Here is an 18897-nt window from a genome sequence, read left to right on the forward strand (position 1 = left end):
CTTTCTTTTTCTTGTAAAAACTTTCCCTTCTTGGTGAAAGTTTTTTTCTCTTTTTCGATCCATTGTTACATGACGAACTCGAAGGTGAGCCTTGTGATAGGATGTCCAAAACAGGTTCATCTTCATTGTCCGAGGAAGAACTCACATTCAAATTCTTTTGCCAATTAGCATCCATGCTTGAGTCAACCACATCTTCAGCACTAAGTCCCGTGGCTCTGTCCTTTCCCCACACAATGTCCAGTTTGCGCAAATATGGAAATTTAAAATCCCCCAATCCAACAACATTAGGGTGAGTCTACACAAAAAGAATACAAATAGAGGTACAAAATAAAAAAATAATATTTTAGAAAATGTACTACTATTATGAGAAATACTCACTACATTACTATCTTAAAAAATGATCTATGCATACAAAGCTCTTACCATACATCATTCATCGAACCATTGCTTTTCACAGTTAATCTTGTGCTCCACATCATCCCACTGACACCCACTTTGCATACACATTTCAGAGAGGGGATTGTACTCGGTTTTAAGATATTTGATCTTGGATTCAATATGAGGAATAACTGCTTTATTGAAACTTGGAATCTTACCCAATACCATTTTGTGTATTTGAACCATATAATAATTTTTAAAACCAGTATCTACCTTCCATAAAGGATCAGAAGCCAGTTCTATGAGAGCGTCAACTAACACTTCCACCTCCTCATCCGTCCAATATTGTTTGTTTTTCCCTCTTCCACGTGCAATTGATGGAGTAATTGTAGTCATCCTAACAAAAAAGATGACAGTGTAAGAGGTATGAAAGGAATATCATATTGGCATAAGGGAACTTTTTTAATCATTAATAATGGCTGATGGATAAATCTTATAATGTCGAGTATACATATAAAACAAAACACCACATAATATACCAATACATGAATCTTATAATGTCGAGTACAACTGGTACCATTCAAATACATATATAAAATTAGAATACACAATTGTTATAACATGCTTACAAAATAGAACTTAATCACTAACATTGCCACTATGTCTAGTGGACCATGTGTTATACATATTGGTTGCCATATTATTTCTAAATGATGACCACTCATTGCTTGGATTAATTTGTGTAATATACTCTACTTCTTCATCGTCACTTCCCCCATCAGATTCCTCTTCCTCATCTGCTATAAGTGACTCTTGTGGATCAAAACTCATAAACCTGCGAATCAAATTATGCATAAGACAACATGCCATGATAATCCGAATTTGGGTTTGAATGGAGAAAAATGATGGTGATGCAAGAATCTTCCATCTCCCCTTTAACAACCCAAAACATCTTTCTATAACATTCCTAGCCTTGGAATGCTTCATGTTGAAGTATTCCTCTGGTATCTCCGGTCGATGACCATCAAATTCTTTTAGGTGATATCGTTGTCCTCGGTATAGAACAAGAAATCCATTTGCATTGCAATATCCATAGTTAACCAAGTAATAACAACCTTCATTGTTGAATATAAATGAAATTGTTTAGTAACATTAAAAAATAAAAATAAAATTCATAGTATACATTACAACGCAAATGTACCTTGAGGGACCCTTAGACAATGCGATCTTGATATCGCATCTCGAAGCACACGACCATCATGTGTTGATCCCTCCCAACCAGGCAATACATATATGAATTACATGTTTGGGCAACAAACACCTAATACATTTGTTGAAATACACCCTTTTCTAGTGCGATAACGAGGTTTATCTTCTATAGGAGGTGTAACTTTAATTAATGTTCCATCTAACGCTCCTAAGCATCCCTACAAAGTTAATAATTATACGATTAGCACTTATTATAAAAAAAACATGTATTAAAGTTGATGTTAGATGTAAAAAGTACTTGAAAACATTTCCACTTCTCATCTTGACAATCCTGAGTAATAGGTTCTTGCTTCTTGAGAAAAATAGGATATAATTTTAAAATTGCATTAAGAACTTGATGAAATTGCTGACTCACTGTTTCTGTACTACGGTAAAAAAGTAGGCTAATTGTTCTACTTTTTTTGTGATGAGCCAAGGTATATATGAACATTGCTACAACCTCCTCTATGGATGTGCTCTTAGTGGGTTTTAGTCCTCCAATGTTTGCTACCATATCACACAATATCCTAAAGGTTGCTCTATCCATGCGAAGTTGTCTAATGCAAGTAGAATCACAATCCATTGTCAATCTACACATCCATCTCATTCGATTGACTCTTTTTTCTTCTTTTGTTTTGATATGACGAACATTATCTCGAAGGTATGAACAAATTAGTACATAAATAGAGCAAATAATAAGACCAACATATTGTTGGTTGTTTGTTGAAGCAATAATAGTTTCTTTAGTTTTCGCCGTTGTTTGGTAATAGGAAGGCGAGCCATTTGATCTACATAAAAAAAATCTAGCAAGTAATTGTAACTTCTGGATTGGAAGGTAGTGCAAGCATCATTAGTAACAAGCAAATTGGTTACTGATCCGATAACAAGAGTGGAATCTTGTACAGGACAGAGGGTAAATGACACTTGGAGGTCAAAGCCAAGATAGTCAACCTAAAAGTATGGCCGATTAGGAAGGCCACCTAGCTGATTGACCACGACCGTGCCCGGAGCGGCACAGAAACAGCTCGACCGCGGGTCGAGTTTCCGACGCTCATGAGTCCGCCTAAGAGAGTTAAGGCATCGGGTGGCCTGTTCGCTCAAGTGAGCTGCGGATCAACGAAGACGACATTCCCGTCCGAGTATGAGGCCGAGCTGCCTTCCCGCTCGGTCCAAAACATGTCCTCTCCCGGACGGCAGTGGGTCCAAGCATCTCTCCCGTCCAAGCTAGTAACAGACAAAAGGTGCAGAAGAGGACGAAGGGGACAGCGGGTGATGTCATTCTCGAGAAATGTGCCACCGACTAACAGCATGGTCGGCGGCCGGATCGGACAGAGAATCGTACGGTAGAAGTTTCCACTGTCATGTCAAAAATATGCTCGAACGGTTGCGGTATGACGTCAGACGTACTTTTTTGACACATCCATTTTGAGGCATGTCTTGGGAAGTGTGCACGCCTCTAGAAGCGTGCACGCGCCTCTCAGGGGTCCTATATAAGGACCCCCAGATTTCGACGGAGGTATGCATGATCATCTACTATAGCTCTTTGCCTCGTTATTCTGCTTCAATTTCTTATCGTCTGACTTGAGCGTCGGAGGGTCGTCGCCGGGATCCCCTCCCTGGCTCGGTTTTGCTGCAGGTTCACCGGAGTCCACGTCAACCCAAAGTCTACATGGAATCAGCAGAGAGCGCCACGTCCCGAGCGTCCGTCTACTCGACTCTCAGACAGGATCAAATTGACGTCGTCTGTGGGAAAACACCTGAATCCAAGCGGAGAAGATGGAAGGAGATGGACGATCGCACACCGTGACGCTTTCTCAAGAGGAGCTCGATGCTCTTATCGAGCCGAGAGCAACGAAAATTGTGGAGCAGCAGCAGAAAGCGTTGGCTGAGCGGCTGGTGCAGTAGGCGACCTCGGCATCAGGTGGCCGAGCGGCTCAAGAAGAGCGACCGGAACAATACTCCACTTGGGCACAGAATAAAGGTCAAACTGGCACACCAAGAGATGCGCCGCCCACCCCTATTCCGTTCCATCGGGCCTTGTTCCAAACGTCGTCTGAGCTAGCTCAAGCCAACCAGTGGTCATCCGACGAAGCGCCCGTGCGGGATGCCGGGAAGGGGAAAATACCTCAGACAGAGTCATCCCCCGAGTGGATCAATCGCCAGTTCTCTGAGTCGATTCTGCAAGATCCACTTCCGAAGTATTACGCCCCTCTATCGATAGGAGAGTACAACGGTACAACTGACCCAGACGACCACCTCGGTAAATTTTACAATGCCGCCACTCTACATCAATACACCGACGGAGTCAAATGTAGGGTCTTCCTTACCACCCTGTCCGACTCCGCACAACGCTGGTTCAGGAGGTTGCCGGACGGATCGATACGGAGCTTCAAAGACTTCCGAACGGCGTTCCTCCACCACTTTGCCAACAACCGACGTTACCAGAAGACCAGCGTCAGCTTATTTTCTATGAAGCAAGGGCCGAGAGAGAGCCTCCGAGCTTACATCCAGCGTTTCAACCAAGCACCCATGGATATCCCCACGGTCTCATCCGAGACAATGATGCATGCCTTCACTCAGGGACTAGTCGACGGGGATTTCTTCCGCTCTCTCATTCGAAAGTCATCCCGTGACTACGACCACATGCTGAAGAAGGCGAATGAGTACATCAATGTGGAGGAAGCTCAGGCGGCCAGGAGGAAAGAAGCATCATCTGAGCCTTCAACTCTGACCGAGCGGAGACCGCCGGCCAGTCATCAACCCCCAAGGGGACCCCGTGCTGAGGGAGCACACCCTCATCAGGAGGAAAAGCCGCACGTCGTCCAACATGTGGCAGCCGATCAACCCAAGCAAAAAGGAAAGGTATGGACTGCCATGTTTTGTTCGCTTCACCAGTCCGCAACACACAACACCCGTGACTGTCGAAGTCTCAGCCCGATTGCTCACCCGGCGTTGAGAAGCTATCGCCGTTGATCGCCTTCGCCCAATCGACGGCATCGACACCAGAGTACTGGGCGACGGGTGGCTAAGGAGTCCCCCGAACGGCAACAACATTATTAGCCGAGGGTCAATTCCCGAGCCTCGCAAGAGTGAACGAGAGCCCCCACCCGAGAGGAAGAAAACAGGAGCAATATTGCTCGGGACGAGATCAGCATCATTGCTGGTGGGCCGATAGGCAGTGACTCCAACCACGCAAGGAAGTCACACGCTCGGCAGCTCAGGATCCATGCGGTCGGTTGCAGCCAGGAGCGGGCGCAAGGACTCGAGATCAGCTTCGGGCCCAGAGACTTAGAAGGGGTCGAAGTGCCGCACGACGACGCCCTCATCATCCGAGCGGTAATAGCAAATTATACTATTCACCGCATATTTATTGACACAGGCAGCTCGGTCAACATTATTTTCAAAAAGGCGTTCCACCAACTTCAAATTGACCAAGCCGAGTTGCTTCCAATGACAACTCTATTATATGGATTCACCGGCAACGAGGTTCTGCCAGTCGGCCAGATCCGACTGGCTATATTGCTAGGAGAGGAGCCGCTTCGAAGGACGCAGACCTCTAACTTCATTGTGGTCGATGCCCCGTCCGCCTACAACGTGATACTTGGCCGGCCATCTCTCAATGAGTTTCGGGCGGTTGTCTCAACCTTTTGTCAGAAGATCAAATACCCCGTGGAGGACAAGGTGGGCGAAGTTAGAGGAGATCAGCTGACTGCCCGACGATGCTATGTGGAGATGGTCCGAGCAGAGTCAAGATCCGCTTGGAAAGTACCGCGGTTGGAGGTAAACACTATAACTGAAAAGCCTCCAACTTTAGTTTATGAAGAAAAAGAAGAGGTGCGGATCCACGATGGTCGACCGGAGACAACCACATTCATTGCATCCGACCTGGAAGCGGGCCAGAAGGAAGAATTGATCAAGTGCCTACGATGTAACCACGATGTCTTTGCATGGTCAACACACGAGCTACCAAGCATCTCGCCAAGCGTTGCGCAGCACGAGCTCCATGTCCGGCCGGACACGCGACCGGTGAAGCAGAGGAAGAGGGACTTCAGTGCTGAGCAGAACGTCATCATCCGGGCGGAAGTCGAGAAGCTTCTGGAGGCCGGCCATATACGGGAGGTGCAATTCCCGAGCTGGCTCGCGAACGTGGTTCTGGTCGCCAAGCCGGGTAACAAGTGGAGGGTCTGCATCGACTTTCAAGATCTGAATAAGGCGTGCCCGAAAGACTTTTACCCTCTGCCCCGAATTGACCAAATGGTGGACTCAACTACGAGATGCGAACTGATATGCATGTTGGACGCTTATCAGGGATACCACCAAGTCCCGCTTTCCCGGAATGATCAAGAGAAAGTAAGTTTCATCACGGCGGATGGCACCTACTGCTACAACATGATGCCATTCGGACTGAAGAACGTCAGTGCCACATATCAGCGTCTCATGAATAAGGTGTTCCGGAAGCAGATCGGGCGGAACTTGGAGGTATACGTGGATGACATCCTTATTAAATCACTCCGAGCGGTCAACCTATGTGCAGATATAGAGGAGACCTTCCATACACTAAGGATGTACGGAGTCAAGCTAAATCCTCAGAAGTGTCTCTTCGGTAAAGAGTGGTCGCTTTTTAGGCTATATCGTCACCGAGCGGGGCATAGAAGCGAACCCCAGCAAGGTAAAGGCATTGCAGGACATGTCACCTCCCAGAAATTCGAAAGAAGTACAGCGCTTTACCGGTCGGATAACGGCTCTCTCGCGGTTCATCTCCAAAACGGCCGACCGGAGCATGCCCTTTTTCAAGATTCTTCACCGAGCCACCAAATTCCAGTGGGACGAAGAATGTGACCGGACGTTTGAAGCTTTAAAGATTTATCTAAACTCTTTACCTGTATTAGCCAAGCTGACTATCGGCGAGCCGCTCCGCATATACTTATCCTCCACCGAGCATGATGTTGGCTCGGCATTGGTAAAGTCGGACGACGAAGAACAGCTTGTGTATTTTCTGAATCACATCCTAAAGGATGTTGAATCCCGCTACACTGGTCTCGAGAAGCTTGCCTTCGCGTTAGTCCTCGCCGCCCGAAGACTCCGACCCTACTTTCTTGCGCACACAATCGTCGTCATGACAAACAACCCTTTGAGAAGAGTACTTCTTAATCTCGAGGCGTCCGGACGATTGATCAAATGGACAACTAAGCTCAGCGAGTTTGACATACAGTACCAGTCCCGGACGACAATTAAGGCGCAATCCTTGGCGGATTTCGTCACCGAAGTACAGAACCCCGAGCTCGAAGCCACTTGGAGGGTGTACGTGGACGGGTCAGCCACGTGGCAGGGAAGTGGCATCGGTCTTTTGTTGATTTCACCACAAGAAAAGTGGATGCATCTGTCCGTTCAGTTGGAATACCGCGCAACCAACAACGAGGTGGAGTATGAGGCCCTCATAGCAGGATTATAGGCCGCTCGGCACGTAGGAGCCAATAAGGTGTTAATTTATTCAGACTCACAGTTGGTCGCTCGGCAGCTCTTGGGAACCTTCGAGATCAACAACACCAGGCTGAAGTTGTACGCAGAGGCATTCGACAAGCTCAAAACCAACTTCAGCGAGGTTGTCATACAGAAGATCCCCCGAGCGGAGAATCGGGCGGCAGATGAGTTGGCGAAGCTAGCGAGTTCGATAACGCCGATTGTCACCCAGCAACCGATCAAGCATGTATCCTTAGTGGCTCACATTGACAGGATGGAGGGCCTCACGTTCTCGAGCGACTAGAGGACGGCCATAGTATAATTCTTGCGATCAGGAGCTGCTCCGTCAGATCGGGCTGAGGCACAGTTGCTAAGAAGGAGAGCAGGTCGGTTCACCCTCATAGGGGACCAACTCTACAAGAAGGCATTCTCCCATCCGCTGCTAAAGTGTGTCAGCTCAGAAGACGCAAAATATATACTAAAGGAGGTGCATCAAGGATCCTGCGGAGGACACCCGAGCGGTCGGTCGTTAGCAAAAAAGATCGTGCTAGCTGGATATTTCTGACCGACCCTCCAGGAAGACGCCGCTCGGACCACTGCCACTTGTCTTTCCTGTCAAAGATATCACAGCTTCTCCCATCGGCCGACGAAGGAGATGAAGGCCTCTACAGTAGCCTGCCCGTTCGACCAGTGAGGCATGGATATTGTAGGACCCTTCCCCATGGTGACCGGACAACGGAAGTTTTTACTAGTAGCGGTAGACTATTTCTCAAAGTGGGTGGAAGCCGAGTCGCTCGCGAAAATAACCGAGCAGATGGTCAAGAAGTTCATCTTGCAGCATATAATATGTCGGTTCGGCATTCCATGACGTCTCATGTCCAACAACGGGCGATAATTCATCGGACAGCAGCTCCGAAAATGGTGTGAGGGGTATAACATTCAGCAACACTTCACCTTCGTGACTTATCCGCAGAGCAACGGGCAAGCAGAAGTCGCCAATCAGGAGATCCTGCGGATTCTTCGAGTTCAGCTCGACCATATCGGTGGCAGCTGGGTAGATGAGCTCCCAGGCATGTTATGGACGATTCGCACCACCCCTAAGGAGGGAACGGGGGGTCACGCCTTTCCACTTGGTGTACGGAGGAGAGGTTGTCGTTCCCATGGAGGTCGGAGTAGAATCCGATTGGGTGCAACAGTACGACGCGAGTAACGCCGAGTGGAGATAGTTGGAGCTAGACCTGATAGACGAGGCGCGAGCCAAAGCAGCCATCCGGCTAATGGCGTACCGGCAAAGAATGAAGTAGAATTACAACAGGCGGATTCCCAGGGCATTCCAAGTCGGCGACTTTGTATGGAAGAAGGTGAAGCCGGTCGGCGATGTGAGCAAGCTGGAGGCACCCTGGGCTGGGTCCTTCAAGGTCATCGAGAAGCTCCGATCGGGCGCCTATTACCTCGAAGATGAAGATGGACGGCAGCTAGAACAACCATGGAGTGCTAAACATCTCCAGCCGTATCGAGTTGGATGAAAGGTGTGCCAATGTAATTCATTACATGTACTTTCCGTTCCTCGACTCCCTTTGAATGCAGGAATGATATCAAAAAGCAAAGAATACGTCGAACGTCTAGGCTCCATGAAGACCGTCGAGCGGCGATGTTAAAATCTAGAGTCGGACCGACGACTATAAACCCCCCGGCCTGAAGACCGTCGAGCGACAACTTTAAACTCTAGAGTTGGACCGACGACTATAAACCCCCCGGCCTGAAGACCGTCGAGCAGCGACGTTAAACTCTAGAGTCGGACCGGCGACTATAAACCCCCCGGCCTGAAGACCGTCGAGCGGGGACGTTAAACTCTAGAGTCGAACCGACGACTATAAACCCCCCGACCTAAAGACCGTCGTGCGGAGATGTTAAACTCTAGAGTTGGATCGACGACTATAAACCCCCTGGCCCGAAGACCGTCGAGCGGCGATGTTAAACTCCAGAGTCGAACCGGCGACTGTAAACCCCTGGCTCGTAGACCGCCGAGCGACAACCATATGGTTCAGCCTTGGCACCGCGTAATCCTAATGGAACTTATGGAAGAGTGATGGTCTTGTACTCGACTGTCGAGCGGTAGCTCGAAGATCGAGAGGCGAAGACTCGCACGAGTCAGACAGCTCGCTCGAATACACACGGTAATTGGACGAGCAGACAAGGAAAGGCCAAAGAAGGTTTATTGATCAAAATAAGTCGAACGGCGAGTACACATAGTGAAATAGGTCGAACGACCAATACACATCCACGACTTCACTCTAAATAATTAAAAATCTCATCCAGAATCATGGTCAGAAGATCAGCATGATCGCGGATGGGAATAGTGAAATCCTCAGGAAGCCGGTCCTTTATCTTTAGATAGTTAGCCGTGGCGATGATGACCAACTCGAACGCATGGACGAGCCGAGCGCAAGCTTTTTCAATAAATTTCTCCGAGCGGATGTAATTCTGCTGCATGACAATGACTCGGCCAGGTTCGGCCTCCTGATATTCTTTGAAGGTGGCTCGGGAGGCCTCCAGTGCGTCTTGAAAGGTCTTCAGATCACTCTGAAGAGCGCCCACCTCCGCCGAACGACCATTCTTCTCGGCAGTGAGCAGATCGGTAAACTCGTTGACTTTCAACTCAAGCGCCCGAGCCTCAGCATTCTTTATCTCCAGGTCGGTGATGGCCTGATTCTTCCTTGTGGTAGCCAAAGTGATCTTCTTGTCGTATGTTTTGACCTGGGTTTCGAGCCGGTCCACCATAGTTTGCAAGCCTGAAGATTTGTGCCGCTCGGCCTCTAGCAGTTTGTTGGTCTTATCCAGGTCGGCCTTCAGCTCGGCATAAGAAGGGCCTTGAGGGGGAGTTCCACCAGAGACCTTGAGCTTTTTGAACTCCTCTTCAAGGAAAGCTAAGCGGTGGCATACCGCTATACTTTCCACCCAATACTGCAACCCGGTTAAAAGAAAAAAATAGTCAATACCGAATGGAGAAGGAGAAATGAGGCTTGTGATAAAAGTTACCCCGGTGGTTTGTTGCAGATAGCTGTTGCCGAGCAGCCCAGGGGGCATCAGACCCACGTGTGCTCGGGCGTCCTCCCAAACTTTCGTGAGGGGTCCCCGGATGGTTATTAAGTGTTCGAGGCTCGTCGGCTCTTCGCCCGCCTGCATATATTCCTCTGTCAGTAGATGGAGTAAGGCCTTGACAGTCCTGCGCCGGCCCAAAGTAGACTGAGCGGACGCGGAAGGGGCAGAAGATTGTCCGACAGGCTCAGAGCGAAGAAGAGATCGCTTGATTATCCGTGGAGCCGGAGGGAGCTAGCTGAGAGGCTAAGCAGCGACGGGGTCGGAAGGCCAATCTCCTTGAGAGGGGGTCCGGTCAGAAGATAGGGCTTCCACAGTCACTGGAGGCAGTGGAGGAGGATCGTCCATCTGCTCGGACACGTGAACAGTTGAGGTGGTCGAGCGGGTTGGTGTGCGCGTTCGGCGACGTTTGCGTCCAACCAAAGGGAGTTCATCATTGGAAGACTCAGCTTCCTCGGGCCGAGTGGTCGATTGCGTACTCGATGGAGCGGTCTCTCCAGCTGCATCAGTAGTGACCGTCCGAGCGACAGACGCATCGCCCGCCGTCTGCACCTCTTCGCTCTCGCCTTCATGAGAGCCGACCGGGGTGATGCCAAGTCTCTCTGCCTCCTGCGCTACAGCCGCCTCTATCTCGGTGACCTTGCGTTTCAGCATGCCGAACACCACCGATTTCATCATGGTCTCAGCTGCAAGAAAGAGAAAGGAAATCAGTTAGACTCAAGAAAAATGAGGGAAAGTTATTTCTTACCCGGGCCGTTCGGAAGCCGCGTTCGGATCGGGCTTAAGCCGAATAGATACAGCATCCCTTCGGGCAGCAGCTTATGGATGTCCTGTTAGGATCGATGGACGCGGCTAGAGAGGGGGGTGTGAATAGCCGCCCCAAATTCTTCGTTTCTTTCTACAAATCAAGGTTAGCGCAGCAGAAAATAAAACAAAGAAACAAAGACAAGAAGACCAAACCTCAACACGCAGCGATGTAACGAGGTTCGGAGATAAACTCCTACTCCTCGGCGTGTCCGTAAGGTGGACGAAGCCTATCAATCCGTCGGTGGATGAGTCCCCGGAAAACCGGCTAATATGAACTCTTTCTGGGTGGAGAAACCTCGCCACAATAACTTTGCAACAGCAATAAGGAGTACAACAGTAGAGAAAGCAAACAAGAACAATCGAAATGTAAAACCCTTTGCTTGCCTTCTCGTTGTCGACTGGAATCCTGATGAAGCAGCAACTTCTTGGATCCAAGCTCAGCTAGAAAACCAGCAGGAAGCTCACCCGAAGCTTCGGCAGTGAGAGCTCAGCAAAGCTCGCAGAAGGAACCAGGAAGAACTTACAGAAGCAAGAAGTAGTGATCCTGTAGAGTCGCTCGACTCTTTATATAGCTGAACCTGCAAACCTGTGAAGGCAGAAGAAGACACAGAAGACCGAGATCTAGCCGTTGTCACTTACAACGGCTAGTCCTGGACCGATCAGGCTCCAACCTGATCGGTCCACACTGTCCCTGATCGGTCCCTTGGACCGATCAGCCTTTCTCCTTCTTCTCTTCTGTTTGCTTCCTGATCGGTTTTCAGACTGATCCAGGTTTAGAGCTCCCAGCCCTAAATCCTACCTGGTCCTAAGAACGAGCTACCGAGCCCTCTCTGACTTAGTCCGGAGAGAGAGCTGCCGAGCTAAGAGCTACTGAGCTACCGAGCTACCGAGCTACCGGGCTACCGGGCTACCGAGCTACCGAGCTACCGAGCTACCGAGCTACCGAGCTACCGGGCTACCGAGCTACCGAGCTACCGAGCTACCGAGCCCTCTCTGACTTCCCATGCCAAGCTTCCATACTTGGACTTCTCCCGTGCCAAGCTCCCTGCTTGGACTTTTCCGTGCCAAGTCTCCATACTTGGGCTTTTCTCGTGCCAAGCTTCCATACTTGGACTTTTCACCAGATGTCTGGTCAACCTTGACCTATCTGAATTTCCCTTGCCTGGCTTCACTCACCAGGACTTTCCCTTGCCTGGCTTCACTCACCAGGATTTTCACTTGGCTTCACTCACCAGGATTTCCAATCTGCCCGGCTTCACTCACCAGGACTTTCCAACTGCCTGGCTTCACTCACCAGGACTTTCACCTAACTTCACTCACTAGGGTTTTCACAACTGCCTGGCTTCACTCACCAGGACTTTCCCACTGCCTGGTTTCACTCACCAGGACTTTCCCACTGCCTGGCTTCACTCACCAGGACTTTCACTTTCACCTAGCTTCACTCACTAGGATTTTCACCACTGCCTGACATCCCAGTTAGGACTTCCCAGTCAAGTATCCGGTCAACCTTGACCTACTTGACTCTTCTTCATCCAACCTGATCAGACCCTGATCAGTATCTCTCCGCATGGACAACTGCACCTGCATTGTCCATGTCTACATGTCTTTCTGTATTGTCAAACATCGAAACCATGACCAAGGTTTACGCTTGGTCAACTAGGTCAACCTTGACCTACTGGAAATTGCACCAACAATCTCCCCCTTTTTGATGTTTGACAATATCTTTAAGTTAGGCTAATCCAATAGCCTCAACTTTCTTCATGCCACTAGGTAATGAAACATAAGTTACAACCTTACATTCTCCTTCTAAGAAGGCAACCTCCTTCTTAGATAATGAAGGCCTAACTTAAACCCTTCATTCTCCCCCTATTGGCACACATCAACAAACTCTCCCCCTGAAGAGTAAGTTATCGTTGTTCACAACTTCACTCGTTGTGATCAACAAACTCTCCCACTAACTCCAATGTTCTTCCTTGAACATTCTCTCCCCCTTTTTGATACACATCAAAAGGAGTAAATCAAGGTCAAGAGTTTCTTCCTAATGAAAGTCTCATACCTTTCATTGAAACCCTTAATTTCCCCCTTGATACTAAGGTCAACAATTAACTTAGTGATGATCCCATATCACTCAAGTCTTTAGGAGTAAAAACTCCCCCTAAAAGTCAACTCCCCCTTGACTAATAGGTAAAACTCCTCCTAAAGGTCAACTCCCCCTTGACCATTGCACCAACAATGTCTTGGAGAGTTCCAAACCTTTAGAAACCTAAAACACCACTTCCCGAGCTGAAATTTCAGACAACCAGTCGAATTTCAGCAAGTTGGCACGCCCTGATCGATCACCGGACCGATCAGGGATTCCTCTGGATCGGTCCAGTGACCAATCCACACAGACCTGGACCGATCAGAATCCTCTCTGATCGGTCCACAAGTCTGATATCAGAATTTCTGATTTTCCTCCCGAAATTCAGAAACTCCTAGAAAATTCTAGAAAATTCCAAAAATTGTAAAACTTTGAGGATACATTTCTCATAACATATATTATCAAGGAAAAATAGTTTTCTATGAAAATAGCTTCCATTTTTCAATCTTGATACAAAGTTCACAAGTCTTTGAAATAGCTCAAAGTTAACTCATCTTTGTATCACTTTGCTCAATGATGAATGCTATTACTAGAAAAGCTTCATCAAGGTTTTTCAAATCAATTTTGAAATGATTTTAAACCATTTAATTTAGGACCACAATCTTAGGGCTAAATGTACATGACTTGTACATAAGCTTTCCCTATGATCCCCAATTTTGAATTAGGCTCATCTAGGTACAAGAACTATGCACCTTGTTCCTAACTCATCATCCTAATATCTCACACACATCTAAGGTGTATCAAACACATTCAAGTCAATTTTGATGTGAGATATGGGTTTAGGTTAGCTTATTCTAAGTTCTCATGCATTTTTCTAAACAACAATTTGATCTCCATATCAAATTGTGTTTCTTAACCTTAAATCAAGTTAATTGATCATTAATGCACAAGATGATGACATGGCATATAATTGTATCATAAATGGAAACATGTGCCAATGTCATGATGTCATGGCATAAAGTATGAAACTTAAATAAAGCATGACATTTAACTAACCTAAGCATTATCATGACATTTTAAATTATCATAAAATAAATATGATGTCATGACATGACATATGACAAACAATATATGGCAAATAACACATAAAGGTATAGAAAATACCTAATTCTAGCCTTAGTTGCCATTTTTGATAATTTCGATCATTTTGCCATAAATTCTATATTCCTAAGTGTAATAGACCTAGCATCTTATACCAAAGATTTTTAGATCACTATGTGCCAATTAGATTGACTCTAGAAAAACTCCTCAAATTTGATTGGCACATTCTAATCACCTTAGGAATAATTCTTAATTTCATTTTCAAGGCTTGATTATACCTTGAAAAATCCTAAAGTGCCACCTTTTGCCATGATTAGGTTAACTACCTATTCAAGTAAGGTTGGCACACCCTAACTAATCTAGCGTGATGAAATCACGCTCCTAGGAACCCAATACCTATTGGAGCTCATTGGGTTCACTAAATATTCACTAGGGATGACTTCCCTAGCAACCCTCCTAATGACCCTCCTAGGCTTTGAAGCCTTGGTCATTTGGGACTCATCAAGATCCACTCTAGGGGTGACTCCCCTTGTGACCTTGGTGATGGTCTTTCTAGCCCTAGGTCTTGTTCCATAATCGAATGGAACATTGTGATAAGTGGGCTTGACCACTGGGACTTAGGTTTGTGACCCAAACCTTTCTTGTCCTTGGACATTGGTTTTTGACCCTTAAACCCTAGAGATGACTTCTCCAAGTTCTTAAGAGCCTTTTCTAAAGTATCAAGTCTTGACCTTAAGACTTGATTCTCCTTCTCTAATACCTCAATTTTTAATTTTTCATTTTTCTTTGAGGTACTCCTAGGCATATGTCTAGTAGTTTTGGGATTCCTATCTAGGTTTCCCTTAACCTTAGATGAGTTAATCCTAGGGTTGACATTTCTAGAGTTGTCCTTATTCAAGCTAACATGTTTAGCACCTAAGCACATATATTGATTCCTATAATTAACATGCTTATCATTATTAGCAATTGCAATAAAACTACTAGCATGTGTCTTATTGCAAGAATGAGACTTAAATGTTACCTTAGGGTTTGCCTTAGCTCCCCCTATTGACATGCTCGGTCTCTTGTCCTTGTGAGGTTGCCTCCCCCTCGGACATTGACTCCTATAGTGTCCCCTTCGCTTGCATTGGAAGCACACCACGTGCTCCTTGCCCTTGCGTGTCGGGACTCCGGCTTTCTTGACCTTTGGCGCCGGTGGAGACTTTCTAATCCTCTTTGGACACTTACTCTTGTAGTGCCCAAATTTCCTACACTCAAAGCACATTATGTGTAATTTGCTAGAAATTAAAATGCTTGAGTTACCTAGGTTTGAGGATGGATGAAAGCTCTCTTCTTCATCCCTTCCGGAGGTAGACGCTTCTTCTTCTTCTTGCTCCGAACTTGAAGAAGAACTCTCCTCCTCTTCATCCTTAGATGTTGAGTAGCCCTCAACTTCTAATTCAACACTTCCATGATGTGAGCTACTTGGCTCACTTGACTCCTCTTCATGGCTTGAAGTGGAGTTCCCCTCATGGAACTTAGCCAAGTTGTTCCACAACTCCTTGGCATTGTTGTATCCACCTATCTTACATAGAATGTCATTAGGTAATGAGAATTCAAATACTTTCATTACCTCATCGTTGATTGTGGAATGGTGGATTTGTTCCCTTGTCCACTTCTTCTTCTCGAGTGGTTTTCCTTCCTTATCCATTGGAGGCTTGAAACCTAATTGAACACAACTCCAATTTTCAAGGTTAGTCATAAGAAAATACCTCATTCTTACCTTCCAATACGCGAAGTCGTCGCGGTCATAGAAGGGTGGAATGGTGATGTCTTCTCCGAGTTGATCCATCTCTAGCTTGTGCTCCCTCGGGTGTTAATCCGGCGAAGAGCGACCTCGCTCTGATACCACTTGTTAGGATCGATGGACGCGGCTAGAGAGGGGGGTGTGAATAGCCACCCCAAATTCTTCGTTTCTTTCTACAAATCAAGGTTAGCGCAGCGGAAAATAAAACAAAGAAACAAAGACAAGAAGATCAAACCTCAACACGCAGCGATGTAACTAGGTTCGGAGATAAACTCCTACTCCTCGGCGTGTCCGTAAGGTGGACGAAGCCTATCAATCCGTCGGTGGATGAGACCCCGGAAAACCGGCTAATATGAACTCCTTCTGGGTGGAGAAACCTCGCCACAATAACTTTGCAACAACAATAAGGAGTACAACAGTAGAGAAAGCAAACAAGAACAATCGAAATGTAAAACCCTTTGCTTGCCTTCTCGTTGTCGACTGGAATCCTGATGAAGCAGCAACTTCTCGGATCCAAGCTCAGCTAGAAAACCAGCAGGAAGCTCACCCGAAGCTTCGGCAGTGAGAGCTCAGCAAAGCTCGCAGAAGGAACCAGGAAGAACTTGCAGAAGCAAGAAGTAGTGATCCTGTAGAGTCGCTCGACTCTTTATATAGCTGAACCTGCAAACCTGTGAAGGCAGAAGAAGACACAGAAGACCGAGATCTAGCCGTTGTCACTTACAACGGCTAGTCCTGGACCGATCAGGCTCCAACCTGATCGGTCCACACTGTCCCTGATCGGTCTTGGGGACCGATCAGGCTAAGCCTGGACCGATCAGGCTATTGCCTGATCGGTCCAGGAGGAGTCTGATCGGTCCCTTGGACCGATCAGCCTTTCTCCTTCTTCTCTTCTGTTTGCTTCCTGATCGGTCTTCAGACTGATCCAGGTTTAGAGCTCTCAGCCCTAAATCCTACCTGGTCCTGAGAACGAGCTACCGAGCCCTCTCTGACCTAGTCCGGAGAGCGAGCTGCCGAGCTACGAGCTACTGAGCTACCGAGCTACCGGGCTACCGGGCTACCGAGCTACCGAGCTACCGAGCTACCGAGCTACCGAGCTACCGAGCCCTCTCTGACTTCCCATGCCAAGCTTCCATACTTGGACTTCTCCCGTGCCAAGCTCCTTGCTTGGACTTTTCCGTGCCAAGTCTCCATACTTGGACTTTTCTCGTGCCAAGCTTCCATACTTGGACTTTTCACCAGATGTCTGGTCAACCTTGACCTATCTGGATTTCCTTCAGCTTCACTCACTAGGACTTTCCCTTGCGGCTTCACTCACATGAGGTTTCACCACCACTCCGCTCTTCACTACTCACCGTGACTTTCCATCGCCCGCTTCACTCACCGGGACTTTTTCAGCTTCACTCACGGGACTTTCACCTAGCTTCACTCACCTAGGCTTACCTCTCACTACGGGACTTTTCCACTGCTTGGCTTCACTCACCAGGACTTTCACTTTCACCTAGCTTCACTCACTAGGATTTTCACCACTGCCTGACATCCCAGTTAGGACTTCCCAGTCAAGTATCCGGTCAACCTTGACCTACTTGACTCTTCTTCATCCAACCTGATCAGACCCTGATCAGTATCTCTCCGCATGGACAACTGCACCTGCATTGTCCATATCTACATGTCTTTCTGTATTGTCAAACATCAAAACCATGACCAAGGTTTACGCTTGGTCAACTAGGTCAACCTTGACCTACTGGAAATTGCACCAACATGTCCAACTTCAGCCGGCCAGTAGGCTAGCCGCATGTAGAAAAGCGGGCTCGGTCTTATATCTCTTCAGATCGGGGGGAGGCGACAGCAAAGTTTGCCATTGGGTTCGGAAGGGTGGCGGCTCAGGAAAACTCAAAAAGAAGAAATGATCCTTCTAATGCTTATTGGAGGTAGACATTTTATCAAATAAAACTAAGCCGATCCTGTTGGTGCAATATCCCTCAGGTCAAGGTTGATCTGGTTGACCAAGCTTGAGTCTTGGTTTGGGTTTCAATGTTTGACAATACAAAACTTCGATAATATGGACAAGTGCAGGTGCAGTTGTTCATTTGGGGAGATTGTTTGGTGCAATTTCCCTCTGATCAGGGTCTGATCAGGTTGATTAAAGAAGAGTCAAGTAGGTAAAGGTTGACCAGATACTTGACTGAGAAGTCCTAACTGGGATGTTAGGCAGAAGGAAAATCCTGGTGAGTGAAGCCAGGTGAAAGACCTAGTGAGTGAAGCTATGTAGATAGAAAATCCTGGTGAGTGAAGCCAGGTGAAAGACCTAGTGAGTGAAGCTAGGCAGATAGAAAATCCTAGTGAGTGAAGCTAGGTGAAGACCTGGTGAGTGAAGCCAGGCAGAAGTGAAAATCCTAGTGAGTGAAGCTAGGTGAAAGACCTGGTGAGTGAAGCCAGGCAGAAGTAAAAATTCTAGTGAGTGAAGCTAGGTGAAAGACCTGGTGAGTGAAGCCAGGCAGAAGTAAAAATTCTAGTGAGTGAAGCTAGGTGAAAGACCTGGTGAGTGAAGCCAGGCAGAAGAGAAGTCCTAGTGAGTGAAGCTAGGCAGAAGGGAAGTCCTGGTGAGTGAAGCTAGGCACGGGGAAATCCAGATGGGTCAAGGTTGACCAGACATCTTGTGGAAGTCCAAGTAGGTCAAAGGGATTGACCGAATACTTGACACGATGAGGAAAAGTCCAAGTAGGTCAAGGGAGTGACCAGATACTTGGCACGATGGAGAAAAGTCCAAATGGGTTAAAGGGATTGACCAGACACTTGGTGAGAGAGTCCTAGCTGGTCAAGGGTGACCGGATGCTAGGTTTTATGTACCGATAAGTCATGGTTGACTGGATGTTGGTTTATGGGGCTTTGGACTTGCTTTTGGGCAAAAACCAAGATCTGGATTGATCAGCGGATTGAT

The sequence above is a fragment of the Zingiber officinale genome, chromosome 2B (assembly GCF_018446385.1).
Source record: "Zingiber officinale cultivar Zhangliang chromosome 2B, Zo_v1.1, whole genome shotgun sequence".
Lineage (NCBI taxonomy): Eukaryota > Viridiplantae > Streptophyta > Magnoliopsida > Zingiberales > Zingiberaceae > Zingiber > Zingiber officinale.